Raw genomic sequence first — 9,911 nt, forward strand, 5'->3', positions numbered from 1 at the left:
CTTCCAATTATTATATTTTGTACCTTTAGACATTGCTAAATAAGCATGATTAATAGCTAGTTTAGTTCAATCTCTTCATTTTTAATATTTTTGAGCTTCAGATGCTCTATTTTAATATTATTTTTGATCTTCAGATGCTCTGAGTTAAACACAATTTCTTAATAAACATTTGCAGTTAAATATCCTATTATAGTTTATAATAGTAAAATATTTTCTGGTAAATATTGGTGTGTGTGTGTATTGGTTCTAAATTAGCTTACTCTCAGTCTTTTAAAATTTGTCAGACTTCTGGTTCTCAGAGTATCACTTTTTGATTTTCTGAATGTACATTTGAAGTTTCTGACCTAATTTGTTGCACAGATCAGAAGGCACACTGTGTCTTTATACCTGCATAGTGAAGGATCAGCTCTTTCGACTTACTATTCAGCGGCAACAAGCTCCATGGCACAGCGCTCTGTTTTTACTTTAATAGTATCTCAGGCTGACCTCAGGAAGAAGCAAAGTGAGCGAAACCTTTATTCTGTATTCAATTCATTCTTTGTGTTATAATTCCTCGATTTCTCTCATGAAATTGTACTAGAGAAATACACTAAGGATCTTATTCACACTAACTGTTACAATTATTCCATCAAGGAAAATTTGATGTAGTAGAGGATAAAGGCATAAGGTTAAAGCAATAGCAGAATTCCAGCACATTAAAATGAATTATAGAAGGTTTCGTAGGGAAAGGAATACAAAAGAAGCTAAATGCTTCTTTAAAATCTTTGGCATTTATGAGGCTTTCCATTAAGACCCCAAAATAAGACACTTATTTGGAATTTGTTATTGTGTAAAGAAAATGGGCTGGGAGTTTGGCCTAGTGGTAGAGTGCTTGCCTAAGCGTGCATACATACATAGAAAAAAGCCAGAAGAGGTGCTGAGGCTCAAGTTGTAGAGCTCTAGCCTTGAAAAAGTCAAGTACTCAGGCACTGAGCTCCACCCCAGGACTGGCAAAAAAAAAAAAAGAAAACCACCCAAACATGTATACATAAAAAATTAACTGGGTTACAAACTTTCAGCTATTTTTATTAGTCTCTGAAAGGCCTGTACTAGCATCATTTGAGTACAATGTCACAATCAGCATTGCATCTGCTGCCTGCAGGTTCGCTTTCTCTGGATTAGGACAACTTATAGTTGTCTGTATTTTACAATAGACTTACAAAGACCAGACAAGAAAGATTAAGTTCAAATATTGTTGTACTCTTCAGTTAAAACAGACTATGCATTTCTTTTACCTGAGGAAAGTTTGAAAAATATCAATTGATTGTTCTTCCTTTTCCTTAAATACTAATTTGCATATATCAGTATCAATGCTTCTGACAATATTGAACACATGGTAAAAATTTCAAGGGAGTATTAGTAACTAATTATGTATATTCTGTTCATCAGACTTGGCAAAACTGTCAGTCTGTCAGTGGATGAGTGCCCAAATATCATACTAGGATACAGAAATTCATAACTCTTGGCAAATATATCAGCCATGGAGACAAAAAACTTCTCTGGGTGTCAAATATAGAGAATAAATAAGGACTTACTTGAAAATCTATTATTCCAGTTTTATATTATATTTTCTGTAAAAAGAATTATAATTTACTTCAAAGGATGTGTGAATTGACCATCAGTAAAATCCAGTGAGCCAAATTCCACTTATCCGGAATCAGTCTCTAAACAGGTATATGTAAGATGTAGTTTTGAATTACTAACCTGATCTTTCTTAGATGCCACTATACCAAACAAAAGGTTTCAGCTAAACAACTGGCCAGTCCATTTATTTCTGATGTTATTCTGTGCCACAATTTCCTCAGTTTTGAGGTAAATAAAAGTAACAGATGTACCTGTTTCATAGGGTTTTAGAGATATTAAATGATAGGAAAAATTCAAAATAGGAAAAATGATCTTTCTTACATTAAATATCCAATAAAAGCTGAACCTATACAATCGCCATTACAAAGCTTGGACGGTGTTAAAAAGCAACATTTGATGACTGAAATAAGGGAAGCAGCTTTCCATTTATTGATCACACCTATAGATCCCTTCACTGGTGACAAGCAATTAATCTTCTAATAATCATATGTATTCTTTGTTTATAGAGAAGAGAAATGAAGGCCAGGGAAACCACCTGAGGGTGCAGAGCAGGGAGAAGAGACTGTCCAACTTCATGGATTTTGTCTGCTATTTTATTCCCTGTCAGTTTCCGATTTAGTTTTTCTGACTGAGCTACTTCTAGTTCTAATGATTCTAAAGTATACTGATGGCTGAGCACATACCCAGAGGTACCTAGAGAGATTTAGTTATGCAGAAAGAGATGCTTGTTTCTTCTTTCTTGAAACAAAATGTTAAACCCTACAGAGGATCACGGTTCAAAGCCAGCCCAGGCACAAAAGGACTGGAGACTCTTATCTCCAATTAACCTCTAGAAAATGGGAAGGGAAGTGGGATTTGGCTCAAGGATAGGGTGGTAGCCTTGAGCTGAAGAGCTCAGGGACAGCATCCAGGCTGAGATCAAGCCCCATGACCAAAAAAGAAAAGAAAAGAAAAGAAAAGAAGAAAGAAAGAAAGAAAGAAAGAAAGAAAGAAAGAAAGAAAGAAAGAAAGAAAGAAAGAAAGAAGAGAAAGGAAAAGAAATGTACCTCAAGCTGTAGAACATCAGCTTGGGTCTAAAAAGCAAAGAAATGAGCTGGGAGTTTAGCCTAGTGGCAGAGTGCTTGCCTAGCATGCACAAAGACCCAGGTTTGATTCCTTGGTACCACATACATAGAAAAAAAGCTGGAAGTGGTGCTGAGGCTCAAGTGGTAGAGCTCTAACCTTGAGAAAGTCCAAGGACAGTGCTCAGGCCCTGAGCTCAAGGCCAGGACTGGCAAAATAAATAAATAAATGAATAAATAAATAAATAAATAGCAAAGAAACAGTCTGAAGACCTGAGTTCATGTTACAATATTGACACACACACACACACACACACACACACACACACGCATGCATGTGCAAATAAATTGATTCCTGGGGGGAGAGTATGGAAGTGTTCTATAAAGAGTGACGGGAAAAAAGAATTGATAGAACAGAGAACAGGAGAAAAGTTAACAGCAACAGAAACAATTACAGGGTCCAGCAGCACCAACAAAACATAGAGCAAACAAGCCCACAGGAAACCTCATTTGTTCCAAGATCAGACCTGAGGTCTGGTCCTGCAAAGTGTAATTTTTCTGAGTGAGCTTTTAGTGTGGTCAAAGTTAGGTGGGATTAGGGCACTTCCACATAAGTGTCATATATGATCCATCTTGTCAGCTCTGTTCTACAGAAAGCAGAGATGTTGATCCTCAGAGACAGTGCAGCAGGTGTGTCTGTGGGAAGTTCCCACAAGAGAAATCTTCCCAAATTCTAACCACCAGGATCTTTGAAAGACTAAAACAACCCCTTATGTGCCATTTCCCACTCCATAGGGAATGACAGCTTTTAGTCATATAAAGATTCTTTCCATGCTCTGCAACATCAAGAAGAAACCAAAGCAAAGAGTGGACTGGGCTCTTGTTCCTGGAGCCAAGATATCAAGCAAGATTTTTGCTTTAGATCATACATTGACATATCTATGCTCCCGTAGAGTTAAGGGACAGTTTAATAAAGTCCCACCAAAATACCCTCATAAATAGTCTCTATATACTTACAGGTGAATTACTATAGCCGGGGCGATGTTTGCCATTGTGGTTTAGAAATCATTAGTGATGAGTTCATAGCATAGGCCTGCACCTGAGTCCCTGAATCAAGGACACAATGACATTTAAAACACAGTAAGTTTCCCTGATACTCTGAGATTTTAATTTATTGCCCTATAAATCAGTATTCTGAGAAGGGATACATAGGCTTTCTGTGTCATGCAGGGGATAATGGCCAGACATTTCTTTCTCTAGGGTATCCTGCTGAAAGCAGGAAGAGGAACTGGGAACTATCCCAGGTAAAACACAAACCTCAACAATCTGGAAGGAATGCAAAGACAAAACTCACTAGCCAAATCAGCACCTAACATATTAACATAATTTTTTGAAAATGAGGTCAGATTCTGCTATAAATGTGAAAGTCTTATTTAGTACTCTTGTTTATTTGGGGTGATAGGGATTGATTTCAGGGCTTTAGTTCCACGGGCCAAACTAATGTGCAATGGAGTTCAAGGACCAGGAGTCACTTCTATCACCACTCAGAATTGGTACTCTGTTTTCAATAGAGTTATTTTATTGCATCATTGAAGTATCACAACCTGGTTCTCAGTGTCCTTGATGGTATTTCTTCAGGTGAGTTAACTTACATATTATTCAGCAGCCTGTTGAACTGTTCCTTTTTCAGAAACCTAGATACCTTCCAAAATTTTTCTGATATCATTGTTTTTAACTGTTGTTACTTGTTGTATCAAACAGATAAATTTGAGACAAGTTCCATATCATTTCCTTCAAGGATTAGTTCCTCTTTCTGGGCTTGAGATACTGAACGAGGAACACCTGTCCTCATCTGAACTGTTCTCACCCAAGAAGTTTTGGATTTCAACTAGAGACCCATCCTCCCGAATAATGACATTGATGGAAAGGGAGAATACACAGACCTCATCTTTTAAATTTTATTGTAATGTATAGAGGGGTTATAGCTACATTTGCCAGATAGTAGGTTTTACCCATTTCCATTCCCCCACCCTCTCCAAATCATCTTGTTTTTCCCTCTTCCCTATCCTATTTCAAATAATCAAATGTATATACAATATACCAGGTAACAGTCAGATACAGCAACAATATGAGATTAACCAAAGGACAACAAAAGAGAGAAAGAGCATAGTACATTAAGAACAACAATCACACAAGATAAAGCTCTTATTTCCATATCCTAGAGTTCCTTTCGTTTAGTCTCATCCTATATGACCATATGAATCTAGGTTTTGAGCTATTGTAATCCTCTGTAGGAGAGTCCTAGATGTGCACTAATTATTACAAATGAGGGAAACCACTGAGCCAGAAGCCCAGAGTCACACCCTTAATCCTGTTATATACCGCACTAGAGATAGTGCTCAAGGTGGCCAGTTGCTTTCTGTTTCCTCACCATTTGTCAACCCCTAGCCTCTTCTTTTTCATTCTGCAGAGACTGAGTTCTACGTTGATGTGGTTGAAATCCCCAGGCCGGGCTTCCCAGGGTCCCTTTCACGTTCGAGGGATCCGGGTGTGTCCCTTCAGAGGGATGTTGACATTTTCTGGAATGGCGACAATCAGATTGCTGAGAATGGTCTTCATTCTTGCAGTAGAAGGGGCAAAGAACTGGTACATAACTTTTATTTTATTTTCTTTGTTCCTTTTGTGTCTCTTTTCATTCTATTAAAACTTCAACATACTATTAATTTTACTTATGTGGTACTGAGTAATTGAGCGCAGGGCTTCATGTATACTAGGCAAACACTCTACTATTAAGCCTCATCCCTTCCCCTCCCCTTCTTTTCCCTTTCTTCGATAAGCATGTGACATACCACTGAGCTATTAAGCAGGCCCTTATCTGATCTCCTTTGAAGGTCTTCTGTAAAATGAATATTTTATTTATTTTAAATAAAATTTAAGGTTGTCACATTATTTATTCTGGTTTAATCATTTATTAGATTTGTTATGGTTCTCTGGGGATGGATAAAAACATGCATGAGATAAATTTTAACATCTACAATTTTTCACACATGTCAAAATAAATTATATCAGGGAAAATAATGCATATTTTTTAGCTGATTATGATTTCCAGTGTAATATATCATCTTCAGTACATACTAATTGCTACTAACCAGCATTTGATTGAGGCAGTAAAAAGGTGGATCTGTTCGGTTTTCTAATTGATTCAAGTTGAATGTTGGCCAAGTCTTTTGACCTACATGTCCACATAAGAGAATGATTAATTGAATCTTAGCATATCCATATGACAGGATAATGTGAAGACATTAAAATGGTATTTTGGAGGAACCCCCGATAAAGTTGAGAAATGCTTCTAAGTTTACGGGCACTACATGGAGACTGAAACCCACATTCATCATCCAGGACTTATAAGATTCTAATAACCTGTCCACATAGAGACTCTTCCCATCCTGTGCATCTTTCTCACTCAGCTGTCACATTTCATCCACGCTAGTCTTTGTTTGAAAAGATTTCTTACTATCAGGATGTTATTTCCAGTGCTCACACTTTCTGGAATACCTCTTCATTGAACTGATACAAGAACAGTTCCCTCCTGGTCATGGAAGGTTTCCAATCATGCCCTCACATTTTAGCATTTCACTCCACCATAATACTCATTACTTCTCACCATCTGATGCAATCTGGCCCCTTTCTACTCCCCTCCACTCTATAATTCCTAACAAAATACAGGTCCCTGGTGAGTAGGGATTTAATCTGTTCACTGTTGCATTCTCAGGGCCTGGATAACAATCTGACTCATAGTGAATGTCCAACAATTGTTTGTTCAAAGAATTAGCAGTTAATAACCCAATAATATATTTGCAAACATTTCCAAACTGTAACTGCTTATATGAGAACTCTGAACATAGAAAGAAGTAAAAGGGATTGATAAAACGGTGAGAGTAACTGTATCAATAGTCAGCTGGAAAGAGGAAACGTTTAATTTGTAAGTATACGAATACATATTGGCTACTTTATAGAACTAAGGAGAAAACATTACATTACATAAGGAGAAAACAAATATTACATGTATGGTGAATTTATTTCAGTCATCAGGTGTCCAGTGATGGAGGATGAAGAGTAAGACCAGAAACATTGGTTGGCTGTTTACAGTGAGAGTTTTCTGTGTGATCTTTCCTTTACACCGCACCACCAACAATAACATGGGGCCTTCAGGGACCACCAGCATTTATTGATCATTGGATGTTATTTTAAACCTTATATCTTCTTTGTCTCTGAGGTGAGGTTCATGTCTCCCATCTGCCAAGCATTCTGTGATTACAATGAGCTCAACTGGAAAAAAATGCAGAATAGTTTTTCTATCTTAAGATATTTAATCACATGTGAAAAAATCCTATTTCACTTGTAAAATACATATTTACAACATATAATGACAGAGACATGTATGTTGGTTGGGAGAAGCAATATTCTGCCTAATGGACACATATAGTAGTAGTAACAGAGCAATTCTACTTACACTTTATTTCTTTTAAATTTACTTGTGTGATAGCATTTTCTCATTTGTAAAGGATAATACTAAGCACTATAACAGAGTTCTGAAGAATGAATGCTTGGAATTTGGCATACATGATATGCTTAAGAAACTTGTCATTGTTTTTGTGAATGATATTTGCTTTATAGTTACCTTTAGGAAGCTAAAATCATATCATCCACTAATAGTAGCAGAAGTGAAGGATTTAGGAGGTAGAACATGATGATTTAATAAGAGAAAATTTTTTGATTACTAAGCCTAGGAAAGTGTATTTCAAAATTTTAAAAGCAAAGTTCTTGAATTACTATGAGGAATTATTAATATTTCAGTGATTATAATTACTAAAATGAAAAAATATTTTCTCTATCATCCTCTTTTCCCATCTATAACAGGGCCAAGCTACCAACATTCATGTAATTTTGCCTATGGCCTTTTTTGTGATAAAGAATATTTCATACTTTCCTATTACTATTATTCCCACTCAGTTCTAATGCAACTCTTGCATTTCAGCTCTGCCATTAGGCTTTTGCAATGAAGTTTTAAAGCCTATAAAAAGAGTCAAGTGAATTTAGGTCAAATAGTGAGAAATATATATATATATATAACTAATTTTATTTACATAAGAATGAATAAGAACAGTAACAAGTGAAAGAAGTAGGGATACAGAGATGTAGGACAGAGGAGGAGAAAGATTTTAAGGAAGTTAGTTATGGTTCAATGGAAAATATTGCTAATCACAGAATATAAAATATTTTTAAAATTTTCAAAGTACTGAGAATATTTCTTGAACTTTCATATTTGAAATCACTACTAACATGCAGTGATTTCATTTTTTGAATTGTAGCTTTTATTTAGTTTGAACTAAGTTCATACTTGAACTGAACCCATGAGACCTTCTGTCTAAATTATCAACCAATAGATACATCATATTCCCTTCAAGTTTCATAAAACCATTTGATGTCAATCATACTCATGAAATCCATTAAAGTCCATCTGTCTTCTCCAACAATCTTTATCATTACTGTGCTTCTTCCCTCAAAGGAGAAACTGACACTTTCTCTGTTCAGGTTCATGTGTTCTAAGTGTACTAACAAGAATCACTTCTGTTTTCAATCTACACACATGTCCTGAGAATTCCCAGTCACACAGACCTTGTGAGCATGGCCTTGCTTGCAAACTGCAGCCTTCATTTTCTTTCCACCACAACAGCCAAGTGTGATGAAAAGCCTCTTTCATTCCTCACTTGCTACTAAACTTACTTTACGAGCTGTGATATGAACTCTAATTTAATAAGATGGAAATGCACTTGTAGTCCTCAATCCCAGTGACTGCCTTATACTTAATGTGATGTTTTAATAATTTGATCATGTCCTTTGCCACTCACTATATTATATTATTTCTACTTTCCCTTAAGCTCACTGCATATTCTATTTCTGTCTTACTTTTTGTTCTTTTTCAACCACTGGTGGATCCCTTGGTTCTATCTTTGACTGATGACCTTTCAGATATTTTTTCAATTATGTTGATATTTAATTCATTTACTTCAGTTTTCTTTTGTGTTCTGAGAATTGAACACAGGTCTACCTACATGCTAATCATATCATGTACTCTTCTGTTTACATCTTCAGCCCTATATCTGCAGATTATTCTTAACATTAAGGAAGATTAAAAAGTAAAATTTAAAAGGCAAAGTGAGATTAAGTTATAAAGTCTTTGGGACTTGCTATTGTAGTGAACAAAGTCAGTAGTACTTTTATTCATTGAAGTGCCCAAATATGAAAACATATCTTCTTTAATATGTCTGGAGTGGGGTAGGTAGAACTCTATATGTCTTTAATGACATTGACTAAGGAGACAGAAGTAACCAGACCTATCTCTCTCACATGTTTGGATACAGTGAGAATTGAGTCATCACAAGCCAGGAGGAGCATCCTCATTAGAATTCAAACCTGTTGCCACCCTCATACCTACTTCTCGCGATGTTTGTTATTGATGTCATCCAGACATTGGTTAAAAAAAGAAAGTCAAGCACAAACTCCCTTTTTTTTTTAGCCACGTGCTATCTTTAACTGTATTGAACTTGCTTGAAAGTGGTTTTCAGATCTGGGGTACTATTTGTATGGCATTGAGGAAAAAGAAACAACTAAAGTTACATTAAAGCTTAGCTTCAGGCAGTTTGTCACATCTGCAAATGCTTGGGAGCAGTTTTAATGGACGAAGTGCTGCAATGTAGACAGCAGTAAGAGGCTGGAGGAACTGTGGTCCTCCAGAGACAGGGTCATAAACCTTCCATAGCACTCACAGTGGTTTGGAGCAAGCCAACACCAGAGGAAAAGAGAATAAATGTGCCAGTTGGCATTGCTACAAATCCAGCTTTCATTTCAGAATCCTTTGTCTTCTCTCTTTAACTTTCCCCATCCTCTTTTTTATGCTTCCTGATAATTGTTTATGACTTTTTTCCACTTAAGGGTTTATGAACTTTCCAAGGGTTCTTTCAATGAATGGTACCCCCTGATATTACCTAAGCCTGAGTTTTTACCCACACTCATTTTGCCTATAATCCATCATTTATGTAGGGTAAGCAGAGTAATTTCTGCATCGATGTACAAGGATATGGCATCTGTGACAAACTGTATTTTCCAAGAATGGTCACACAATAGGTCACATCTCAAGTACATTTTTAAAATCATTTTAGTCCT

General features: G+C 36.3%; 1 pseudogene; it reads right to left on the reverse strand.

The window, feature by feature from the left end:
- Positions 1-4,339: 4,339 nt before the first annotated feature.
- On the reverse strand, positions 4,340-5,303 carry LOC150063525 (large ribosomal subunit protein uL6-like; annotated as a pseudogene).
- Between the last annotated feature and the right edge of the window lie 4,608 nt (positions 5,304-9,911).

Source organism: Megascapheus bottae, chromosome 5 (assembly GCF_031878675.1).
Source record: "Megascapheus bottae isolate mThoBot1 chromosome 5, mThoBot2.hap1, whole genome shotgun sequence".
NCBI lineage: Eukaryota > Metazoa > Chordata > Mammalia > Rodentia > Geomyidae > Megascapheus > Megascapheus bottae.